This window comes from Eucyclogobius newberryi, unplaced genomic scaffold (assembly GCF_026437365.1).
Source record: "Eucyclogobius newberryi isolate DKJ021-1_F unplaced genomic scaffold, fEucNew1.0.hap1 SCAF_18, whole genome shotgun sequence".
NCBI classification, from domain to species: Eukaryota; Metazoa; Chordata; class Actinopteri; order Gobiiformes; family Gobiidae; genus Eucyclogobius; species Eucyclogobius newberryi.
This window is the reverse complement of record NW_027315812.1, coordinates 23,120,452-23,131,251: the sequence shown is the minus strand read 5'-3', so window position 1 is coordinate 23,131,251 and position 10,800 is coordinate 23,120,452. Positions and strand designations below refer to the sequence as shown.

Genomic DNA, 10,800 nt, shown 5'->3' with positions numbered 1-10,800 from the left:
CGTTTAGATATAGAAATTCTGTCTCCTTACATTCAATTAAATTACTAGTGAAATGTGAAATGTTAAAAGGAATCCTCCTTCTGTCTTTGAAAAGCGGTGTTCATGAGGCGTATGGCCTGAGGGACTTTCTCTCTCTTTCCTCCTGAGGGCACTCACTCGAACAGACCAATGTGAGGGTGGTGAATGTCTGCCATGATCTGCTCTGCCTGCCTCAATAATACCTGCTGGAGCGAGGGGCCACTCCTGAGGAGACAGAGGTCTTCTGGAGCGAGGGGCCACTCCTAAGGACCTTCTCTGTGGTCAGCCTCATGTGCAGTGTGATCTGCTGGAGCAGCATCCTGGAGGGAGATGGTCACCCAGAAGTCCAGCTGGACTGGACTCTGCTCTAAACTTAAGACTGATTTGTTAAGCTTTGCCTATGACAGGGATTTGTATCTGTTTTTACTATTTTAAATACATTTTGGGGTAATTGCACAAATTGTGCCCTGTAAATGAAATGTAATTGATGGATTATCTTATTATTATTCCTGGCTAATAACACATCCAGGGAAGAAAGCAGGTGGCACATCCTCCACCAGAAATGTTTTGTAGTGCATGTTTTATTATAATGATGCTGTGAGTTGAATATTATAAATAGAAAATTAAAGCAAATAATATCTGTCTTCAGTAAGTTGGTCCAAAATATGGAACATTTTCCACATGTTTATTGAGGCGGATCAGAGGTAAACCTGGAGGCTCTCGCATCACTGCCCACAAGGACTGATTTGGTTTTTAAATTTAGTTCATGGAAATTCACCCCCCATTGCTTCAAAGTTGCTTGATGACTTATTTAAAAAGGAGCTAAAGCCGAGGTGCTCTGCAGTATTAACCAGAAGTATTTTAACTATTCCAAAAGAAAAATGCTCTGAAAATAGCTAATGATAAGAATTGACCTTTGTATGCCTCCTGTGTTTTTACTGCAATATGTTTAACTTGTATTATCATTATTACTTGATTCTTATTAGGAACAAGAATGACAAATGGCTAAATAATACTTTTATGCAAATGTATGTTATACAGGAATAGGAAAAGCAAAATAATGTGGTTGTTTTAAAAAAATGTAAAAAATAAACAAAGGCGTAACAAGATGAACTATTGATACTGAAATACTTTATCTTTTCATATTCTTTCACTTTTTATAATCATTGTGTACAGAACCTGTGAACAAATCTGGATATTTCCATCAATGTAACACCATTCAATAAATTGCTGATGAGAATGATGAAGTTTCTTTTTTAGCTTATTCTCCATCTCTCTGTCTTGAATGGACTCTGGCTCTGGCTCAAATGGATGTGTGTCCTGGACACATCCACAGCCTGTCCGTCCAGGTGAAGGACGGGGGGAGACTATTATGTGCTTACTTCCTGTTGTTGGTTTCCGTATCAGATTGTTTTTTTCTGAGTTAGATTTGTTATCCCTAAGCTCAACCCTCAGAAACTTGGAGGGCAAGTGGTTTTCTGTGGGGGTTTATTTCATTTTGCCACCAGTTCCAGATATTTAAAGGCACCAGAGATGTGCCTGTGCCACTGTCACTCTGCTGCCGAAGCATTACCAGGGCCACCAGATGAGGAGGTGTGACATGTGACTCGGTGGCAGAGCCCGTGTATTACGAGGACAATAAGCTCAAGGTTTTGTTAGAGTAACAGTGACTCTTAGGTCCCTCCTCACTGCTTGTCTTTTATTGTCCCCATAGGAAAAATTGTCCTCTGCATTTGACCCACGAGAACCCATCTCCAGAGCGTGTGCTTGACTTGGTCAGAACCAGATTCACTGGAGAATTTTACGATGGTGCACTGCTGTCCTTGTACCTTTTTTGGCCCTTTAGGCCCCTGTCACTGCTGCCAATTATAAAGAGAACACCCCACTATGTCACATGGATTGTGTAAAAGGTGAGATTGATATGAAAACATGATGTATGTTTTTTTTTTTCTCTTGCAAAGAAATCAAGACTTTTTGGGTGAATTGTCTTTCAAGGTGTAATATGTTAGCAGCTTTTGCTATTGCGATCTCTGCTGCTCCGTTACTGTGGATAAAAACCAAAACGATCATGGTGTGATTGCACTTTTTATCTACGAGCTTAAATTCCTCACCACATTTTCACAACCTTCACAACCCTCTTTTCCTTCCACGCGCGCTGCTGCGTCTGACTCCAGCACCTCGGACAGCTCCCTCTCGTCCCCCCACAGCCTCATTCATGTTGTCTGTGTAACACGTGTGCCTGGACCAATCGCGTCGTCAAAGGCTGCCTCCCTGCTTCCCCGCTCGGCTCGGCTCTGCTCTGCGCATATAAAACCACACTTCCCTCCTCTTCTCCTCTTTCCTCTTTCCTCTCCTCCCGCTACAACACACGCACGCTTTGTGGATCTGCGTAAACGAAGCTTTCCCCTCACTGCCGCCGCCGCCACCGGCATTCGATCACGGACACTCGCCAGCCCCGTTTCCAACGCTGGGGACGCGGACAAGAGGAACGGGAGAGTTGACAAGAGAAGAGGAAGGAACACGTCTGGTCTGCGCCGCGCTGTCTTTTGTTTTTTTTTTTGTTTTTTTTGCATAAACCGGGGGAACGATCAGCTGTTTGGACACTCGCCGACGTCGTTTCTCTCGCTTCCTCGCTCCGGAGAAGAGTGCGGGGTTGAGCGAATCACGTGACCGCCACGGAGAAGCAAGGAGAGGAGGGATTGGAAAAAAATAATAATAAAAAAAAATTAAAAAAACACGAAAAGGAAGCAGCGTACCACGGCAATTCGGGCTGCTTTGCTCCTGCTGCTCGCGTCGTAGTGTATTTTGAGCCCTTTCGCGTTTTTCTTGCTGCATTTTTCTCCCGCTCGGTGAGTAGCCTACTTCCTAAATCCAATGGCTATGATTTTTTTTTCTTTTTTTCGATTTTTTTTTTTTTTTCCTCTTAAGATCTTTTGAATTGCCTCTTCTCCTTTCCTTCCCCACACATTGGTTTTATTTTTAACCTGGCTTTGGGTGCTATTTGAATCTGTTGAGAAAGAAAGAAAGAAAAAAGAAAGAAAGACGTTTGCTGCTGGTTTTTGCGCACGTCCAGTTTTGCAGTTTTGCCTCCCCCAAGTTTGGAGCATGCAGGTTGAGAAAAATCTGGGTGATGTGATGATTTTGTCTTGATTTTGGAGTCTGACTTGTTGGCAGTTTTGCAATACCCAGACACTGTTTTTGATCACTACTATCCCATTTTTCTTTTGCAGTTGGCTACGATGTCAGTGTTTGCTGTTTGGTTTTGGCAGTGGTTGTTTGCGTCTGCGATTTTAAACCTTTGATTTCTTTTCTCTTTTCTTTCTGAAACGGGAGTCTGTCTGCCTACACTCTTTTTGGTGATACTTTTCTTGCAGGTTTGTTTTTCCTTTTCTTTTTTCTTTTTAACCTTTTGCTAATTTTGCTGGGTGGAGTTTTGATTCTTGCGTTTTTTTGTTTTTTGTTTTCCGGGCCGAGGATGAACAGACATTTTCACAGGTATATGAATAATAATAATCATCGTAAAAGTGATATGTTGTGTGTCTTAATAAAGCATGGTGTTTGACTGTGCACCTGTGGCTGTCAAGTTATTCAGAGTTACATTGAAGTTTGCGATCAAAGACAACTTCTAAACCATTGGAATTAAATCGTTTCCTTCGTATTAGGGCTGCTACTAATGATGAATGATGAAACTATAGACCCTTTAAAAGTTTGTAATAAAAAACATTTGAAATTCTGGTTTGGAGGCTAAAGATGACGAATCAAGGGGATTTTTGTCAAAGAAACGCACTCAGATACTTCTAATGAATAATATAATATCAGAGCCTGGTTTAAACATTCAACTACATTATTATATTTTTCATGAAGGCAAGCTCTTGTGTTTTAAGTCTTATTGGGCCAAATACTTACAGAAATGTTGAAGCCACAATCATGTTTCATTTTATCTACAGATGTATTACATAATTTACCACAAATAATGATTTTGTGAGACTCAAATACAATGTTTATCCTAATTAAGTATGTCACACTTGCAACCTTATTTTCATAATCTAAATAACCCTAGACATTCTATATTTTAGCTTGGCTTTTATTATAAAGACTTAAAATTATCAATATTTAGCTCTGGTGCCAGTTAATCTGTGAAAATGTGTTATGTTGACTTCACTTTTACCTCCATTCGAGAATTTTGAAACTTCCACACTCATGACATCGAGATAAATTCTCTTTTTAAGTTGTTCAGATAGTGATATTTTTTTTTAAAATTTGACTGAAATGAAGCTAAATGTTGCGTGAGAACTTCATCACAACCAAATTGTTTATTTCATTATAACCTCAAGTTTCGCGTCTCATTTTGGGTCATTCCTGCTCTGTTTGAGTCATAAAACCTCTTCCCTCGGCACGTGGCACGTTTTGGAGTTTGTGTGGGCTAAAGTCAGTGTTGGGAAGAATACTTTAAGTGTATAAGTTACAGAATACTGAATAACTGACTTAAATGTATTTGTAATGTATGCGGTTACATGGATCAGTACTGCAGTCTGAAAACGTACAATACTTTATCTTTAAATGACATTCTATTACAGTCTAAAACACGACATGAGAGTAACAACAGCTTTATATTTGTTGTACCGTTTATTATGCCACAATAGTGCTCTTTACTAGTTTCCTCACTAATTCTGTGCAGTTGGAGCTTAAATTTTAATTGGCTCGAGCCTTCCATGGAACATGGAATGCGACGAGACATTGTTCTTGCCACGGTTTCTTATTATAGTTTTTCATGGCAAAATTTTGCCACAACTCGGGCATTTTTGACCCTCTAACATTGATGAATGTCACACATGGGGTCATAGGTCACACATGGGGACATAGACGCGATCGGTTCGGCCCGAACTCCAATAAAATGGAGGTTGCGAGAGCGCCCGTCGCAACAGCGCCGACTAGTTCAAAAAAGAAAAAAACATGAAACGCTTCATCTTTGGTCTAGGCACATGAGACTTGGGACAATGATAGAGCTACCTTTGACCTCTGACCTTTGACGAGTAAAACGCACCTGGCAGCATCGCTCTATGATAAACAGGAAGTCAGCCATGTCGAATCAAAGTGGCACCGCCACGCTTGACTTTTTTTTTTTTTTAAATCGTACTTGTCCTAGGTTTTTTGTCCGATCGAGCTCAAAACAACACTTTTTGCATCTAGAGACATTGAAATTTGATAAATATCCAACAGAATGTTGATATTCTTTACGGTCTCCGCGTAACACGCCCTCAAAAAAGGCTTAATTTTCAGTGTTTTCAAGGACAAGTCACGCCTAATGGAATTGATCTGCGGAGCTCATATTTCACTCACTAATGCGTTTTTATGTCTGATTGGAAATGAATACCATGTAATAAATTTACTCTATAGCGCCCCCTACCCATTGTGTGAAAAACTCAACATTGTCTGATTTGTTTGAAACTCATGGTTTATATTCTCCTCAAGACGCCATGAAAAAAGTGCATTGTAGATATTGTGTATTTTCACAATTGGCCAGCAGAGGCGCAATGAATGCCTTCACTTCCTCTTCCGCTTTTATTTTGATGGGACATTTCCTCTCGTGCCGCATTAGAATTATTATTCTTTAGACTTTATTCTTTAGGCTTTATTCTTTAGACTTAATTTTTTTGACTTTATTCTGCCACAACTCGAGAGGGAGAGGGGGGGAGAGAGGGGGAGATAGAGAGAGGGAGGGAGGGAGATTGTAGGATTTTTGACGCGTTTCCACTCTGTAGCCCGGGTCATTTTGTAGTCTCACTCCATTTTTGTAGTTCCTCCTCTTTATTTTCCTGCCTCTGGACAGGCGGGAAGGCGGTCGCGCGGGAGGCAAGAGCCATCATCGCAGCTGCCGCGGCTTTAATTTTATTTTAGTATCACAATGTGTGTGTGGGTTATATTGACAAAAAATAATGAATCAAGTTTCATATAAGACAATAGAACAATATTATGTCAAGGCAACAGAAATGTGTAAAATCATGTTTTTAAAACTATTAGTTGAGGTTTAGACAAACGTGAAATGTCTGTAAAATGAATCATGAAAGTGCAGAAATATCACCTTATGACCTCAAATTTTCAAAGCAACATTCATTATATGATCTAAATGTCAATATATTGCACACCTTAACCACAACATATTCCTTAGATTTCAGAAAAGTAACTGTATTTGAACTAACACCAAATTAAAGAGTAACTGGAACCAGAATACAAAATTAGTACTTTATTCTATCTATTATGTATTTTCAGTTGTTTTTTTTTTCTTTCAAAAGCGATTATTTGACTACTAAAAGAGTTCACTATTACGTCAATAGATACTTATTTCTTTCACACCTTTTCTTATCCATTCTGCAGAGAAAGAGGGGAAGAGTGTTGGGTGATGTAAAGTATCCAAACGTAAATGTGGACTGACAGCCGGCGCAGTACAGCAGCCTGCAGTGTGAGAGGACTGGGTCAGGAGCAGACAAGGAGCTGGTCAGGAGCAGACAAGGAGCTGGTCAGGAGCAGACAAGGAGCTGGTCAGGAGCAGACAAGGAGCTGGTCAGGAGCAGACAGGGAGCTGAGCAGGAGCAGACAAGGAGCTGGTCAGGAGCAGACAAGGAGCTGAGCAGGAGCAGACAAGGAGCTGAGCAGGAGCAGACAAGGAGCTGAGCAGGAGCTGAGCAGGAGCTGAGCAGGAGTGTGCTGGATTATGTATGGACATGAAAGGACTGAAAAGGAAGAATGCGCTGCAGAAATGATAATCTATTGAAATTGCTTGAATGCAGCACTTATGACAAAGTAGCCGTGACTCATTGAGATTTACGTTCATGATTTGTGTTATTTCAGGCAAAATGGAAATTAGAAAACAATCTTGAACTTTGCATTTGAAACTGTTTCCTGTTTCATTCCACGGAACCAGAGCTTTTTTAGTTATTTGCGTTCATCTTCATCATCATATATGAAACAAGCACATGCCATTTAATTATTCATTTTATTTGTTACTTTTATATCATTTGTATGGCATTATCTTATCAGAAATCAGCAGTTTGGTCAGAAGAATGACAGTTACAGAGGTGACATTTTAAAACAAGTTTATCAAATGCTTGTTTATTCAGCAATATTAATGAAATAAGTGTGAAGAACAACACATTCTGATTCATGCATCAAAAGCACCACATTTACAAAGATTCCCAAAACAGTTAAAAGGCTAAATCAGGACGTGGGTGTGATATTTGTCAGTCAAGTGTCAATAACAATACTTCCAAACATACTGCAGTACTCCCAATGTTGTATTTAGAAAGCTACAGTTTTCTTTTCTATTGTACGGTTGTCGCGATCTATCTTTTATCGTTTTAGAGTGGTCTGGATCGTTTTAGCACACGGTAATACTAAATAAAGCAACATTATTTCGTGTTGACAATTTCATTCCGTTATGTAATTATTGTCGTGTTCAAATTGATATCGAGCGTCTCTCTTAGAAACAAAATTGAATCGTGAAATTCAAAATTGAACACTTTTCTGCTGGCACAAACGTACACGTGAATGTGAAATCTCTTCTTTTTACCTGAAGGACAGTATTTCTAGTCAGTACGTGTCCTTGGTTCTTTGTGAAGCAGTTTCAACAGATATTTATTTTACACATTACAGACTAAACACATCTCAACATACTATATTTCACGTAATTACCAGTAATGATTAAACAAGAGCTGAGACCGTCCCAGACACATGCAAAGTCTGATTAAATACAAGCAAAATGTACTTTTTTGAGCTTGTAACCATGTCATAACACTGTTCCCTCATCAAAAACATACCTGGAGTTGTATTTAGCTTAATTCACGATTGTTTGATGAATCGTGTTGAGTAAGTCCTCTCACCTTTGCGCCTCAGAAAACACTCTGTTTCAAATTTTCCAGATTTGTGACATAAATCAACATTTCTGACCACAAATAGCATTACAACCGCGTGCTTATATTAGCATGTCAAACTAGCTTCTAACTATCTATTTTCCAGTGGTAAATGTGTGTTGGAAATGTGCCACAGTGTATATAATCACAAGTTATAATATGTTGAGTTTATAGAATATCTTGTGCAGTGAAGTTGCATACGATATTCTATAAACTCAACATATTATAAGTCAAATCCATGAGTGAGTATTTGCATAGTAGATTTCAGTGCCGTTTCATCCGCATCTGAAATACTTAAGGCAAAGACCAACAAAATGGATCACTACAATCATTTGTATTAACATCAAGGTTGCCACAATAGCGTTCTTTATGTATTATTCTAATGAGTATAATGGCGTGTCAAATTCACTTTTTAAATCAATTGTATTGCTCAGAGCAGTTGTCAGACGCAATACTTTCCCTCCTACGTCAGTAATATATCTGACAGTGTAACAGTCTGGTACTTTTGGCTCCTCTTCCCACCAGGAGTAAATCTAGTGTCAAACGCCGTATGTCGACAATATGAAATGATTTGAACATTTGCGTTTCTCGCACTTCTCCTTCAGGTCGGATTTGGTTAAAAAAGCGTTAGGTCTGTCAGCTCGAAAACAGCTGATTTTGTACAAGGTTATTTGTAGAGCAACGCCAGGCAATCCAAAGTGCTCCACACAACCGGAAAAAAAGGCTTTAAAATCACAAAACAGGAAAAAGAGTACAAATAAAAGGGTTTCAGTCATGCACAGCTTAGATATGAACATTGTCAGCAGGAAAACTGTACAACGCAGTAAATTAGTGTTTGTTTTGGTCGTCCAGTTACATGAAATCAAATGTGCTTCGGTTGCAGTTTCCCCAAACACATTTTTGAACCACTAGATTGTACTTTTACATGAGGAATATCGTTCTGAAGTAACATTATTCTTACTCATTATACAATTCAAACACTTAAAGGTGCACAATGTAACTTTTCTGCTTGTAGGTCTGTTGTTGTTGTTGTTGTTGTTGTTGAAATACATGTTTTATACTCAATTCTACTCTCTGAGGAGCTGTGATTTGCTCTGGTGGTGTCATGTCTCCTTGGAAAGTTTAAGTGTAGTTCGGGTTTGGGAGCAGGACCATGCCTCAACCTCTTACTTCTCCAGCAACCACACCTCCACTCTTTAACCACGCCTCTAATTACCCAGAAGGCCTATATATGCAGAGGCCAATCCCAGCATCTCTTGTTGTCTCTGCTCTCTCGACCCCGCCCTCCCACCCCATGTCTCTATCATCTTCACCTTAACACATCACCATCTATGGAGGGGGGGGTCTGAATTGACTGGGCTGATTACCCGAGACAGAGCCCCCATACTGAGTCTCTATCCAGCCAACTCTCATCGATCCATCATCGCTCCATTATCGCTCCATCGTCACTCCATCGTCGCTCCATCGTCACTCCATCGTCGCTCCATCGTCGCTCCATCGTCGCTCCATCGTCGCTCCATCGTCGCTCCATCGTTGCTCCTTCATCGCTCCATCGTCGCTCCTTCATCGCTCCATCGTCGCTCCATCGTCGCTCCAATGTCGCTCCTTCGTCACTCCTTCGTCGCTCCATTGTCGCTCCATAGAGCCCCATCATGATTCTCTATCCAGCCAACTCTCATCGATCGATCATCGATCCAACATCGCTCCATCGTCACTCCATCGTCGCTCCATCGTCGCTCCATCGTCGCTCCTTCATCGCTCCATCATCGCTCCATCGTCGCTCCAACATCGCTCCATCGTCGCTCCAACGTCGCTCCAACATCGCTCCATCGTCGCTCCTTCGTCGCTCCTTCGTCGCTCCATTGTCGCTCCATAGAGCCCCATCATGATTCTCTATCCAGCCAACTCTCATCGATCGATCATCGATCCAACATCGCTCCATCGTCACTCCTTCATCACTCCATCATAGCTCCATCATCGCTCCAACATCGCTTCATCGTCGTTCCATCGTCGCTCCTTCATCGCTCCATCGTCGCTCCTTCATCGCTCCAACATCGCTTCATCGTCGTTCCATCGTCGCTCCTTCATCGCTCCATCGTCGCTCCTTCATCGCTCCATCATCGCTCCAACGTCACTCCATCATCGCTCCATCGGCGCTCCTTCGTCGATCCTTCGTCGCTCCATCGGCGCTCCATCATCGCTCCGTCATCGCTCCAATATCGCTTCATCGTCGTTCCGTCATCGCTCCAATATCGCTTCATCGTCGTTCCATCGTCGCTCCTTCGTCGCTCCTTCGTCGCTCCATCGTCGCTCCATCGTCGCTCCATCATCGCTCCATCATCACTATTATCAATTAAAAACAAATCGTATTCCATTGTTGTGGCGTGGTCTTTGCTAGTGAATGCCGTATTGTGTAACTTTCCATTCAAACTAAAACTAAAATCTCTCTGGAAACACACAGTTCACCATTAATGACACTGGCCTTTTTCGCACATAAGCTTCTGTTTGAATTGCATCTAATGTACAAATACATAGCCTTGGATTTGTCTTTAAATCTGCTTTAAAAAATGAACAGAGCATTTTCCAGATGATTTTGAACGGACGGCAGATGTGGCTTATGAAGTACTAATCCTTCAGAGTATGTATTTACGAATGTACTACTGCAAGCATTCTAGAATGTACTAGTGCAGCGTAATGGTTTTAATATATAAATAGACCGGCTCAAACCGTTTGTAGCAGCAGGATCTGACTGTCCCTGTTGGATAATGAACATTTTATAGACCTCAAAGCCACTGCTATGACCCACTTGTGTACCACGTTTTTTTAATAGTCCAGAAGTCATTTTGTGTGAGTTTTGTGTGAGTTTTGTGTGAGT

The 10,800-nt window shown here is 41.0% G+C and overlaps 1 protein-coding gene across 4 annotated transcripts in view; it reads left to right on the top strand.

Annotated features, from left to right (window-relative positions):
• The first annotated feature begins 2,593 nt into the window (after positions 1 to 2,593).
• Positions 2,594 to 10,800, top strand: part of LOC140364779 (RNA-binding Raly-like protein) — a 237,161-nt gene continuing 228,954 nt past the window's right edge. The window contains exon 1 of one of the 4 annotated variants that reach the window (XM_072451135.1): positions 2,594 to 2,867. The gene's annotated coding sequence lies outside the window, so the exon portion shown is untranslated. Of the gene's footprint in view, positions 2,868 to 2,898; positions 3,514 to 10,800 lie in introns of those variants that run through there. The other 3 variants (XM_072451139.1, XM_072451134.1, XM_072451140.1) reach the window with 3 other exon arrangements.